Source organism: Centruroides vittatus, unplaced genomic scaffold (assembly GCF_030686945.1).
Source record: "Centruroides vittatus isolate TY-2023 unplaced genomic scaffold, ASM3068694v2 contig_1158, whole genome shotgun sequence".
NCBI lineage: Eukaryota > Metazoa > Arthropoda > Arachnida > Scorpiones > Buthidae > Centruroides > Centruroides vittatus.
Genome location: NW_027120744.1, coordinates 228,269 through 240,880, shown reverse-complemented (window position 1 = coordinate 240,880; position 12,612 = coordinate 228,269). Strand labels below are relative to the sequence as shown.

The 12,612-nt window shown below is 25.8% G+C and overlaps 1 protein-coding gene and 1 long non-coding RNA gene across 2 annotated transcripts in view; one reads left to right on the top strand and one right to left on the bottom strand.

Moving 5' to 3' along the window:
* LOC136979862 (uncharacterized) overlaps positions 1 to 6,256 on the top strand; it is a 233,162-nt gene extending 226,906 nt beyond the window's left edge. The window contains exon 2 of the long non-coding RNA XR_010881455.1: positions 6,224 to 6,256. This is a non-coding gene — a long non-coding RNA (uncharacterized lncRNA). The remainder of the gene's footprint in view (positions 1 to 6,223) is intronic.
* The window catches only part of RyR (Ryanodine receptor), a 417,183-nt gene that overhangs the window by 401,143 nt on the left and 3,428 nt on the right, over positions 1 to 12,612 (bottom strand).

Below are 12,612 nucleotides of genomic sequence, written 5' to 3'. Positions count from 1 at the left end.
AATTGACTTATTCAATAAATCAACCACTTTACCAATTGATGTGCGCGCCAAAAAAGTTTTTAATGCTTTTGTTATTTTGGGCTTTTGTTGTTTGAAAAAAAATATATGATTTAATGTAGAGTTTAATCTACATAGTTTTAAAATTTTGATTTCCGGCACTTCGTTGGCTATTTCAACTCGAAACACAAAATAAAAGAAAGTTAAAGATTTGTTTTTTCTGTTGCACTGCAGACGCATCTAATACGATACATACACGACAGTCTAAATTAACCGTGCAAGTCGAAATTTGGCACACTTTCAAATCCTGATAGTGCGCTATCAGGATTTGAAAGTGCCCCATGAAAGTTAAAGATTTTGAAAGTTTTGAAATTAATAGACCGACAGTTTGTAAAATGTACTCATAAAAATTATCACCCTACAGTACATATATTCAGGAAACAGAAAAAAATTTAAAATTCCAAAAGAAAAGTATAATTTACGAAATTTTTTACTTTGCTTTCTATTATAATTTCATTCGGTGAAATGATTAATATATTGGCCTATCCAAAATTTTCTTATAGGCTACTATGAAGTCACAATAAGAATAAGATGTTTTTCTTTTCAAATTTTCTTTACATTTCTCTTCAATAATTTTAATAATTCTTTAATAATTTAAAATATCTCAATGTATATTGAGTGACCGAAAGCAAATGCTTCTGTTTAGCTAAATTTTTTAGAAGGTAATGTAAAGTGCCAAAACCCCATTCGAACGGGTTAAATCATCGTTAGTTAGGTCAGCTCTTTTAATATTTATTTTCATTTTTCTTGCTTTTATTTTAACATAAAATAATATTTTCAATATTTCAACATTTAAAATATAAGTTGTAAATAAATTAAATCCAATAGAAACATTTAAGTCTCAAATTCGTATTTTCGATACTACTGTATTTCTATCTCTATTATCTACAGTCAAAGAATGAAATGATTATTTTAAGACATTGGAAAAGTAAAATAAAGTTTTCATAAGTATTTCTGACTATTGGGTTTATTTTCAGTTAGTTTTAGTTCTAAGTTTTTATTTACAATTTGAAAAATATTTTTATATAAAGGAGTACATTTTAAATTCCACCAATATTCCTAATAAATACATTTAAAACTCCTTACGATCTGTTTTATGAATTTAATCATATATATGAGGAGGAATCCTTAATTCTACAATTCTTCAAAAATAATATAAAAGATTTGAGCTAGAATTACCCAACTGAAGACCTTGATAGAGTCGAAAAACATAATGGAAAGAAATAGTTTTCACGTTTCGAAATAATGGTCTTGTTCTCTGACCGTGGATGATGAAAGAAATTTAGAAATAGTATCGAAAGTAATGCTACAGAGAATTAACTTGTCTTTTTATTTATTTATCGATCAGATGAGTCTAAATGATGGGGTGAGATTTTCTACTGTTATAAAGATTCAAAGTTTGAATTTAATTTTTACTTTCTTGATCCTTTGTTTAGATTAGATCAAAATTTCATTTTTCTATTTATCCTCTATGCTAAGCGATCTCAATCAGAATCAAACCCACTTATAATAAATAAAACTATGATAAACTCTTCATAGTGCATTGATGTCTCACGAGATCGATACGAACTGATATTGACATAAGGTTTTATGCAATTCTTCTATATTATTTAACTTGCTTTATATATAAAAATAGTAAATACAAAATAATTCATTCAATTATATAATTTATCAAGTAAATTAAATCAATCTATTTTTATCAAATTATTTAATGAGTGCTATTACTTTTGGGGAATGAACGAAAGTCCGTGTTACGAAGTTCGTAGGAGAGCATGAAGGAGAGGAGAAAGGCTTTAAGGAGAGAGTATTCGCTTTTAGTTAATGTTAAATTTTTTTTTTTTTTTTTTTTGTTTTGTCTGGCATCTCCTGAATATCGTTACGGTGTTCTTATTTCTATTAGTTCTTATTTCATACTACTGGATTTAGATTTAGTATAACATGTGTTCAGAAGCCCTCTTCGCTATGCATTCTGTCATGCATGCAGAAAGCATATAATTTATTTAAATAATTTTGTAATATGACGTTATCAAGGATTAACAAGTAAAATTGTATATGCAACATTACACTATACTTTGTATTATAAAAGGAAACAATTACTATGCTTATTCATAGATTAACAAAAGAATAGCAAAAGATCTATTTTGTAGTTAATGAAACTTTATACAAAAGTCAAAACTCTCATACTCATCCTCTGGGTAAATATACTTAATATATATTTTCAGAAATATATTATTTGTAAAAATATTAAAAATGATTGTATGTCAAAAGTATAGGCCTATCTTATATAGAAAATGACTACCTGAAATTGTCTAATTAACAAAATGTTTTAAAAATTTAGAGGCCTAAAACGTCTTAATGTAAAAATCTTATCATTTAAATATTCTTAACTAGCAGAGTTATTTTAAACTGTATTTCTGAACTACCACTATATATCTATAAATTATAAATTAATTAGCTCTTCTAACAAGATAGATTGTAAAAGTTATATCATAGTCATTCTTGATATTAATGTGATTGAAAAATGTATATTAATAATAGAAATATGCGCGATGTTAATAAACCGTTTCAAAATGTTAAAATTATAATGTCGATTCTTAGTGAAAAAATCTGATTTATGATATGAAATTTCAATTGGATTAGTTAATTATTCAAAATCTGAAAAATACATGAATGAAAGTTGTAACGGATTTACTTAATAGGCCTATATTAATATTAGATTTTACTTAAATTAATATCTTTATATAAAAATAAATAAATATTAAGATATTTAATTAATATTTAGTAATTCATAGATAAAAAATACTTTACCGTACGTTAATTAAAAGGTAAATTTCGTGTTATGATGTTTACATAACAACATATGGATATGTTACGTCAATAAAATCAAAAATAAATAATATTGCATTTAGAAATATCCAAGGATAAAATGCTAAATATTTAAGTCTATTTTTAAAAGTTTAAATAGCAAAAGATCTATTTTGTAGTTAAATAAATATGAATTTTATATAACAAAATTTTGAATTTGTTTCTTTTGCTTCCATTATTTCAGTAGCGTTTTGTATTTTGCAATTTTGATGTAATTATTTAGTTTCCTAAACTGAAAACTATTATTATTATTAAGGTAAAATTAATATAACAACATTATATTATTCTGTTACATTTCTTATATTTATTCAGATTTCTTCAAAGATATATAAACAAAAGCTTAAGAATTTATATAAAATCAATAATCTTCATTCTCTAAGTACATCGCAGATAATAGTATAATTACAGAATCGTTATCATTCATTTCACATCTCAACGAATAATCTCAGTCGACATCGAGCATACAAAGCAAATAATGCACACAGAATGGTAGAGTAGTTGTTGAATGACCTTGACGCAGTGCAGAAGCGATCGTGAGAAATAGACCACGTGGATATTGAACTCTCCAGGAATTGAATTTGTAGAATATTTTATTCCTAACAATTTCGTAAGTTTTATCCGCTGAATTTGTAATGTTAGATGAACGAAGCTTATCATCGAGAGCCTCAGAACAGGTCGCCTTGGCCCGGGCCATCACTTCCTTACTTGGTTGTAGTTATTCGATCCAATATACTAACGACTCAGCAGCTTGGTTATTTTAAGTATGGATACCAAGATCTACTGTTTGAAATGGATCAGCACAATAGAATTCAAATTTACAGATTAAACAAAAAGGATCAAAAGTTGCAATTAAATAAAATCAATCCTATCAATTAATAAATTAGAATACAAAACAAAGATTAAAAAATTATTATTTTTCAAATAAATCTTAAATTTAAATGCATTATTTTGTACCGTCTTCATTTATTGTGGTAATTTATAAGTTATACAATTTATTATTTGAGTTGGTATTAATCGAGACAGGCAAGGACCCACGCTTGGGAAGATGCCAGCATTTAACTACTTCAGACAAACATTTAGGGGATGATAAGGTCAATGTTATTTAACAGAAGCAAAGAGAACAGGCAAAGAAGGAAGATGAAAAGAATCTAAATCTATAAACAATATTTACCATTTATAATTTAAAGTAAATAATTTTTTATTGAATGAAAACTTTAAATACACTAACTGAAATTTTATCTGACTCCTTTTAAATTACATACTAAAATTAGAATGAAATATACTTTTTTATAATACTTTTCCATTCAATATTTTATTAAATTCTCGAGTATTTGGATTAATCTTAAATAATATTTTACAGAATAAACTTTCCGCTTACTTTTTACTATAGAACAGTATTTTTTTAATGATAAGCAATCTTAAGTTATTTTATTTGAAATAATATACATTATGACAACTTCATAATAAACAAAAAGAAGAAAAGTTAAAATATTGATTTTTATATTAAGATTATTACCATAATTGAATTTTCTTATTATATAGGACTTAGGACAAACAAAGATTAAATTTTTATAAAGGAAATATAAAAATTACAAACAAAATTAATTATTCTAATGAATCTTATTCTATTTTAATTTCAATCAAATTATAGTTTTTGGATTTCATTGTTTTAATAATACAGTTAATTATGTAATTTATAAATTGATAGATCCAGAGCAACTATCAACATTATACAGTGAATAAAAACGGTATAATTAGCATATTGACAAAATAAAGTCGAACGAATAATCACAAATTATTCAATAAACAATAAATACGTAAACAGTCTGAATGAATCTTATAAAAACAAAAACAAAAAAACAAAAAAAAATTAATAAAATAAAAATACATTTAAAACAAGTGTTTTAATATTGTTATTGTATTTATTTTTTAAAGAAATAATTAGCCTTATACAATGACATATGACTGAATTTTATGAAAAAATATATCTTTCAAATTTGGAACAATTTCGACCTGTATTACAGAGTATGTTTTAATTAACTCTTTACAGAATACAGATAAAACTTTATTTAACACTTTAATAAATAGTACGTAATTTTAATATAAATACAAAATTGAAGTTTTTAAACATTTGAAAGCATAAATTATTCAAGTTTATTCATGCATCTGATTCATGTTTATTTTATGTTTATATTATACACTAAGATAATTTTAATTAAATATAATTATGAAATTGATGGAGTTAATTTAAAATAAATAGAGAAATTAGAAAAACAGCTTAATTACTAAAAATGAAAAATAAAATGCTACCTCTTTTAATATTAATTTATTTCCAGTATACTCAATTTTAACTGTAAAACATTCTTTTCCGCAACGTAAATTTGATGTGTAAGGAAGTTTGCCACCATTTTAGAGCACATTTTTTTAAAAAAAATAAATTTTAAAAGTTATATAACTTATTCATAGACAATGTATTAAAGTTTTAATAAAACAATTATCTATCTCTATTTTTTAAATCAATCAAATAAACATTTATTTTCAAAATTTAAAACATATACAGTGGGTTAACGAACAAATCGGACAACGAACACTTCACAGAACATACAGAAAAAGAAGCGACATAAAATAGTGAATACCGATTGGTCTTCCCTTGTCTCCGGATGACAATTCGAAACTTTTTGGAGCTCTGGAGACGTCGACATCGACGCTCAACCCGATACAGATCGGATAGTATTCCTCCGAATTTTGAAACTCTCCCTTGTAATTCCAGCTCCTTTTGTTTACTTTGCTGACAAATAATTTTTTATAGTCTTCGCGAGACTGTCGGGCGGGTACTCGTTAAGTTTTGCGTCGGTTTTTATTTACGAAAGGCGAGAGTTTAACTGTCCCATCGGATATTCGTTAGCGTTTTAATACCAAATTTCTAATTTCATCCGGGCCTTGCACTTAAATAATTTTTTGTGCGCTAGTTGATTTCTGTTCTCTGAATTTTTTAAAGTGCTTTTCTGAACTTATTATTTAAAAAAGAAACTGATAATATTATGGAGCATAAAAAGAGTGGAGTGTCAAGAACTGTGCTCAGCGTAGAAACCAAGCAAGATATAATAGCCAAAGTACAGAGTGGGCAGATGATGTCTGATGTTGCTAGGCAGTATGGTTTAAACAGGTCTACAGTAAACACACTCTTAGCTATGAAAGATATATCAAGAAGTCTCAATCAATTGAAGATCTTTTGAGGAAGTGGGAGGATGTCAAAACAATAGGCATCCGAATGACATTCAAACCAGAATGAAGTTAATAGGCTTGGGGATTTCTACAATTACAATACTATTAATTACTTCCGAAAAATCCTGAAGAAGAGAGAAAAGCAATCGACATTGGACAGATTCTTTAACCTCCACAAACGGAAAAAACATCTAATAAAAATGTAAGACTGTGTATATATGTATTTTTATTATTACGTATATAAATTCTTTCTACGTTTACTTATATTTTTTTATTTTTTGGAGTCTCCAGAACGAATTAATCAAATTCCCATAAAAACCTATGGTAAATTGATAATCGGTTAACGAACAATTCGAATAGCAAACAAAGTCTTGGAACGGATTATGTTCGTTAACCGATCACCCACTGTATTTAAATAATTACTGTAGATACTTTTTGAAACAACTCAAATAAAATTATAATATGAATATGTAAATATTTATATCATGCCCGTTTTTGGACACTCGTGTCCAAAAACAGGCATAATTGTTAAATCTGTAGATAAGAGTCCAGATACAGTCTACAGAATGATTCTCGTCGGATTAGAATCTCGAGAAAATGAAAAACACATTACAGATCCATGAACATCGGGGAAAGAGACCAGTTTGCAGGTGATAGCTCCATATATCTCTCCATATCATGATACTAAATGCGGCCATTAAGCATATTTTTGCAAGGGTTGTCATTATTGCAAAAAAAAAAAAAAAAAAAAAAAAACAGACAAACTTCTGGAGCATTATGTAAAAATTTTTCAATGTTCTGTGGATACAGATATCGTTTTCGTGTATGATGATGCTCACGTACACAGAGCTGCACTCATGAATGACTTTCTTGACAGTAAAGATATTTGTTGTATGGAATGACTAGCAAGATATCCTGATCTTAATCCAATATAATATGTGGGATGCTCTAGGGAGACAAGCTGCATCTCGTCAGCCACCGCCAAAAACACTCTAGGAGCTTCAAGATACTCTTGTTCAAGAATAGACTTGCTCCCGACAATGCTGATAATTTTCCTTTTTAATTCTTTCCGTCTTCTGGGAACTAAGAGTGCATTTACTAAGTCCAAATAAACAATGTTATAACCAGCATCTGCAGCGTGTGCGTGCAGGAACAACTATATACCATATTGATCATTTTCTGCGCAAAAAAAATTACAATACTTAATACCTTTTCTTTTTATTTTCTGGTTTGACGCAATTTAGAGCAAATTATTTCTTTTCAGTTGTTTTGAGACATTAAGAACAGAATGCCCTGCTTGTATGTTAAGTTTTACGCTGTTATGATAAATAATTCCTGATAAGTATTAATAGTTCCTGAGATATAGGCCAAATTAATCGTTATGCTTATATTTTTGGACATGGGTGTATATATTCATTTATAAGTTGGCTAGAAAATTATTCACTACTTCCGAAAGTTGACAGAAATATAAGCTATCATTTGCGTGTATATAAATTTCAAAATTTATTATTAACAACTTTTAAAGATAAATACAATTGCAAAATATTTTTAAAAATCCAGCAACGAGTTGCATAACTTTCCCGGCAAAAACATTCAAAACTCCGCCATCTGTTATGATATTTTATTAAAATATTTTTCTATATTATTAATTATTATAAAAGGGCAAAAAGCTTAATTTTGACAGTAGAGATAAGTTTTATATTAAAAAAAAAAAAATGTAAATGCTAACGAGTAAAACCTTCAGTAAGTCCGACCCCACTCGAGATATGGCACTTGACCTTTAACCAATTCTTCTAATAAACAAACCATCCCGCAAAATTTCAGAAATTTTCGACAAAAGGCACAGGCATTATTAAGCTTTAAAGTGGGTGAACAAAATCGTGCCACACTAACCACACATACAGAAAAAAAAATCCAGATTTTTTTTTTTTCTTGTAATTTCAAGGTCCCCCTTAATCCAAAAATGTCAAATTCTGCGGGGTCATATGACCGATTGCCATACTTTTCTCTGTTGTATATAACAGCCGAAAAAATTTAAAAAAATATATATATAAATGATGGCTTGTTATAATAAAAATAAAGAACAATTTCTATTTATAATTGTTTATAATAAAATCTATTTCTTTGTTTTTATTAATTCTAAATAATTCTAATTAATAGTAGAAAACATAATATTTAAGATATAAATTTATAAAATTAAACAATTAATAAAATAAACAGTTTGTAAGAAAACTATCTCACAATTACGGACAGCAACAGACAGTAATCTAAAATCTAAGTATGAACCATAAGAAATTGATAGTTGTTTTTATATTATTTTAAGCATTAAATCGTAACAACGATTTGTATAAAATTATTTTAATTTACAGAAATACCAGCGTAATGTTTTTTGATCTTTTACTTATTGTTAAGTTAATAATCGAAACAGCATTAGCTCTATAAATTAGTAATTGTATAAATTACGTTAGTGATCAAACCATTTTTATATGATTATAAAAGTGCATTTATATCCAACTTAAGCGTTTTAAATTGTATGTGTTTAAATTTTACAAAACCTTTTCAGAAAAGCAGGTACTTTTTTTTAATCCCAAAGTATATATTACATATTTGTTAATAATGAAAAAATGAAATTTTTAGAATATAAATTTACAGCAAGAAGTTATATTACGCAGTAAACAAATATAAATGCTTGGCACAAAAATGATTTTCATTATTCACCTTTGATGCACTAAAACTATTAGTAAATTTGATATACCAAACTGAAATTGCCGACAAAAGCACGAAGAACTTACTCAATAATCTATACCTAATGCAATTTAGGACATGAAATATAATGTATGTGAAACATGCATTAGTGAGAATGAAAGATGCATTCTTTATTTTTAGCAAAATTTCGGTAACTGTTCAAAATTTTGTTGAAAATAAATAAAATCTTTATAAACTTTGCAAAATTTTAAAAATTTAATAGGCATAGTTTTGTGCTCATTTCCTCTCTATTCTTAATATAACGTTTGTACACGTATTACAAACAAGAACCAATCAAATTTTAGGTTTATTTTAATAAAAAAGAGAAAACAATTTGCATTTTTATATATCATATATAAATATAGTAAATTATTTTGAGATACATCTAATTAATGTACCCAATATCAGTTTTAGTTAATATTCAAAATCATCTAATAAACATAACTGAAAATCATTAATAATTTTTATTGAATATAAGGCTATTTAAAAATTAATGTACTATAAAATCATCAATATAAATGTGCACGATGTAGACTGTTTACAAATATACATTAAGGTATCAAGGAATAACTGCGAATCCAAAAATAACTTATTCTAATCTGGATTGTCAGGGATAGCGGCACACGGCCAATCGAAGCAATTAATTTGGTTTAGTTCCAAAATGTAACAAAAATTTAAATTGGCCATTATTTTTATATTTGCTTAATTTTATTAAGCAAATATAAAAATGTAACGCAAAAACAATCTTTCTAATATTTTGAAATATGAAAAAAATTTATAAATAATTTATAACCTTAAGTGTGTAATAGAGAACAGTTTTTATCCGTGAATAGTTTAAATTATTTTTCTTCAAAATTCATTCAAAAATTTTAGTATTCAAAATAAAGTTTATTGCATATTGACTTTATTAAAACAGATTTTGATTTTATGTCCTAAATATCAAGTTTAAAAGTATATTAGCTTAATTTATTTTACATAAGCAAATATAGAAATATCCGTTTGTACAGTAAAAGTGTTTTGATCAAACGAATATTTCCATAACTTATCTGCTTATATAAAGCAAATTAAACTAAATCGTTGTTCTATTATTTAGAATAGTTTAAATAGTAAACTAAGTCTTTGATTCCTCGATAAATCCACATATTCATTTCAAATGATCTTTCTCCATAAAAGAAATTAACATATTCTAGATAAGAGTTTATGTTAAACGTTATTTAAAATAAAATATTGCATTTAATTGTTATTAAATTAATACCTATACATAAAAATGTATACTAACAAATATTTTTATTAGTGAATATAAAATGATTACAAATTAAGTTTTCTAAATGAGAGAAAAACTTAGCACTATAATATAAAAACATTTAACCGTTTAGCATTTGGAGGTTATTGTGAACGAATAAACAACAGAGATAAAGTGGAGAAAAAAGGTAAGACAAAAAAAAAAAAAACAAAAAATTATCAAGAAAGGAAAACACAATGCAAATGAACAAAGACAGGTGACAAAGAAATAAGCATAATGTACAGTTAAAGTAGAACAGTTTACAGCAAACACAGACAAGATGCAAAATATTTGCGTATCAATGGCGACAGAGCGAAAATATATTTCGTTTTATTGTAAAATAACCCTATTTACTTCAAGTCTCTCTGTATTAAAAAATATATAATTTCAAAGCTAAAATCAGCATAGAACTAGACACGAGAAACATGCATGTTTAGCATATTATATTGCTCACTCGAAACGATATGACAGTTATATGCGATAGCAATTGCACACGAAAGAGCTATTATTTCTCGATGAAAAGAGAGGACATTGATAAACACGAATAGTTAAATTAAAGATTATACTTTACGAATAGCCATTGACGTTTTCCATATCGATTTATCTTATAACGTAAAAATAGATGACACTTTCGCAAGAGACAAGCGAAACTGCCAAAACTAGACAAATCAGCATTATTAGTATTAATATCAAAAATCATAAAAAATACATTTGACTGGGAACTATATTACAGTCATAAAAAGAAATACGATGATAACATTTAAACAAATATAATGACCTGAAAACGAATATCGTATGTGTTTGTTAGTAGATGATTGCCGTTGTTGAAAAATTCAAAAAGGCATTCGTATAAAATCACGTAGAGAATTTGAAATCAGCGACCCTCCTGCATAGAATTCGTCACATAGAAAAACTAAATATATATTCGCAGATGAAAATACTTTCAATTAGAAATTCCCGAAGTCAGTACCCGAGCGAATAAGTCAAAGTTCCCATTATCCGTGATCATTCTATCATTATGTTTATTACAATAAGATAGAAAATTTCCTGATTATTTATTCATCACAAAATTATAGTAAAACTGTTGTAACTCTATTAGATTCAAATGATTCGCTGAGGAATTTACCAACAAATTTCGACATAATCTTTAATTGGAACTTGTTCGGATAATGACGCTCAAAATCGACAAGAGCCGAGAGATTACAATGCATTGATGATTGAACTACTCAGTAAAATTTTTATATTCATACACTTCTAAATTTAAACCCTTAGAAATGACTTAAATCAAAACTTCTTCGAGAGATAACTAAAATCATTATAATATCTTTGATTTAAATTCGATTAGGACTAATGACTACTTCTGAATTGCTCGAGAATAATATATCTAAATAAATTTTGTTTAAAAAATAATAAAAATACCGAATCTATAAACGGAATTTAACATAAAATAAAATAATGAATTTTTTAAACGAAACTCGTGTAAAATATTTCTTGCATAGTGAGGATATTGTGACATTATCTGAATTGCTGTAATATTATTATTATATTTTAAATTTAACTATCATATATAAGAAATTAAATATGGCACCAGAACAAAAGATCCACATTTTGTTTGAAATTTGAAATCCGAATCTTCTTTTATGGATTTTAAAGTTAGTTTCTCTTTAAAAAGAATGAGATCAGATATATCAAAAGTTATTTTTAAAATTAAATGCACCATTGTAAGAAATTGTTTTCAATATATTTCAATTATTTACTTTATAAAATATCTCATTTTATACATTTGATTAGGAATTATATTCCTAAAGATTTCAATTGTCAATTATTCCCTTCCAGCAGAAGTTCATTTAAGAATTTATCAATAATTTTAAATTTTTGACTTAAATTAAAATCAATAATTTGTTGAATTAAAACAAAAAAAAATTGACATTAAATATTTGGAAACAAATTTTCTATTATAAAGTTTAATATTTTTAATCTTTCGAAAATTTTACAAAAATATTGTACTTAAAATATCAAAATTATATAATCAATATAATAATAATTCTAGAATTAAAATAAAAAAATAAATAAATAAATAAATTGAATTTTCTAATTTTTCTTGTTAATTATATAAGCCCAAAACAGATTAGATTGCATTAAATTTATCAAACTCAAATGAAAGTATAGACTTATTTTAACAAGTAGACTTAGTTAAGACTTTAAAAAGGGTCCGAATAACGACTGTTAAAATAACTTCTAAATATAACAAAAAATTAACACGACTTATTAAACATTATAAAATAATATTTATTTTTAAAAGTTGTATATATTTATACAATTTCAATTAATAAAATTAATTAAGAGAATATTAATATATTGTTGAAAATTATAAACAGTAAATTATTAAAATAATTTTTATGTCGTTAAATATATTAAATAAATTTATTAAAGAAAAT